Below are 2,500 nucleotides of genomic sequence, written 5' to 3'. Positions count from 1 at the left end.
CCGAGCGTGTGCCGATGGTGGTCGAGGCAACCGCCCGCACCAGGGCCCAGCGTGTGCCGATGGTGGTCGAGGCAAGCGCCCGCACCAAGGCCGAGCGTGTGCCGATGGTGGTCGAGGCAAGCGCCCGCACCAGGGCCCAGCGTGTGCCGATGGTGGTCGAGGCAAGCGCCCTCACCAAGGCCGAGCGTGTGCCGATGGTGGTCGAGGCAACCGGCCGCACCAAGGGCCGGCGTGTGCCGATGGTGTTCGAGGCAACCGCCTGCACCAGGGCCCAGTGTGTGCCGATGGTGGTCGAGCCAGGAGCCCGCACCAAGGGCCGGCTTGTGCCGATGGTGTTCGGGGCAACCGCCCGCACCAGGGCCCTGCGTGTGCCGATGGTGCTGGGGGCAACCGCCCGCACCAGGGCCCAGCGTGTGCCGATGGTGCTGGGGGCAAGCGCCCGCACCAGGGCCCAGCGTGTGCCGATGGTGCTGGGGGCAACCGCCCGGACCAGGGCCCAACGTGTGCCGATGGTGGTCGAGGGAACCGCCCGCACCAGGGCCCAGCGTGTGCCGATGGTGCTGGGGGCAAGCGCCCGCCCCAGGGCCCAGCGTGTGCCGATGGTTATCGGGGCAACCGGCCGCACCAGGGCCCAGGGTCTGCCGATGGTGCTCGAGGCAACCGCCCGCACCAAGGCTCAGCATGTGCCGATTGTGATCGAGGCAACAACCCACACCAGGGCCCAGCTTGTGCCGGTGGCGGTCGAGGCAAGTGCCCGTACCGAAGGGCAGCCTATGCCGATGATGGTCGATGCATGTGCCATCACCATGCGTCATCATGTGCCATTGATGGTCGAGGCCTTGGCCGAAGTTCGATTTTGAGCCACGGTGCCCATGCTTGGCTCCAGCATGTGCTGGTGCCGCATTTTTTTCACTCGGGACAGCATCGCCGGAGCATCGCCGGAGCATCGCCGGAGTACCGCCGGAGAACCTGACCGGCGGCATTGGGGTTCCGGCGATTGGGAGGGGGGCCGGGGGGGTGTGCGCACATGATGTGCGATGGGTGCTGGTACTTGGCCTTGTGTTGGCCCCCTATCCCTCATCAAACCTCTGAGAATTCACACCCCCTTAAAGAGCATTTGAGATTTTACAGGTTTGCTACCAGTAGCCGTTAAAGTGTCTGAAATGGGGACACTTTTTTCAAACGGTCACAAAATCTTCTCCACTTCGAGTTTTTAGCTGAATTTTTTTGTGCATGCCAACAAAAATAGAAGGATCATGCCTACAAAATTTGGGGCCAAAAATCCTTATAAAAAAATTTTAAAAAATCCCGAACCGCAAAAAGTTTCGAAAATCGTGAAAAATAGAAAACGAGTCATCTTCCAACGAAACTTCACGTGAAGGCTTAGGGGACCATTGTATGAATTTACAAGCCATAAAAATGGCATTGGCACGGCAGAAATTCGAAGATGTGCCTAAACCCACCAGGGCCCAGCGTGTGCCGATGGTGCTCGAGGCAACCTGCCGCACCAGGGCCCAGTGTGTGCCGATGGTGGTCGAGGCAACCGCCCGCACCAGGGCCGATAGTGTGCCGATGGTGCTCGAGGCAACCTGTCGCACCAGGGCCCAGCGTGTGCCGATGGTGATCGAGGCAACCTGCCGCACCAGGGCCCAGCGTGTGCCGATGGTGGTCGAGGCAAGCGCCCGCACCAGCGCCCAGCGTGTGCCGATGGTGCTCGAGGCAACCTGCCGCACCAGGGCCCAGCGTGTGCCGATGGTGCTCGAGGCAACCTGCCGCACCAGGGCCCAGCGTGTGCCGATGGTGCTCGAGGCAAGCGCCCACACCAGCGCCCAGCGTGTGCCGATGGTGCTCGAGGCAACCGACCGCACCAGGGCCCAGCGTGTGCCGATGGTGCTCGAGGCAACTTGCCGCACCAGGGCCCAGCGTGTGCCGATGGCGCTCGAGGCAAGCTCCCGCACCAGGGCCCAGCGTGTGCCGATGGTGCTCGAGGCAACCTGCCGCACCAGGGCCCAGCGTGTGCCGATGGTGCTCGAGGCAAGCGCCCGCACCAGGGCCCAGCGTGTGCCGATGGTGGTCGAGGCAACCGCCCGCACCAGGGCCCAGCGTGTGCCGATGGTGGTCGAGGCAACCTGCCGCACCAGGGCCCAGCGTGTGCCGATGGTGCTCGAGGCAACCTGCCGCACCAGGGCCCAGCGTGTGCCGATGGTGCTCGAGGCAACCGACCGCACCAGGGCCGAGCGTGTGCCGATGGTGGTCGAGGCAAGCGCCCGCACCAGGGCCCAGCGTGTGCCGATGGTGGTCGAGGCTGCCGATGGTGGTCGAGGCAACCTGCCGCACCAGGGCCCAGCGTGTGCCGATGGTGCTCGAGGCAACCGACCGCACCAGGGCCGAGCGTGTGCCGATGGTGCCGAGGCAAGCGCCCGCACCAAGGCCCAGCGTGTGCCGATGGTGGTCGAGGCAACCTGCCGCACCAGGGCCCAGCGTGTGCCGATGGTGGTCG

Source organism: Durio zibethinus, unplaced genomic scaffold, assembly GCF_047325235.1.
Source record: "Durio zibethinus cultivar Kanyao isolate XHJ-2024 unplaced genomic scaffold, ASM4732523v1 HiC_scaffold_3, whole genome shotgun sequence".
NCBI lineage: Eukaryota > Viridiplantae > Streptophyta > Magnoliopsida > Malvales > Malvaceae > Durio > Durio zibethinus.
The sequence above is the reverse complement of the archived record's forward strand: the minus strand, read 5'-3'. Positions refer to the sequence as shown.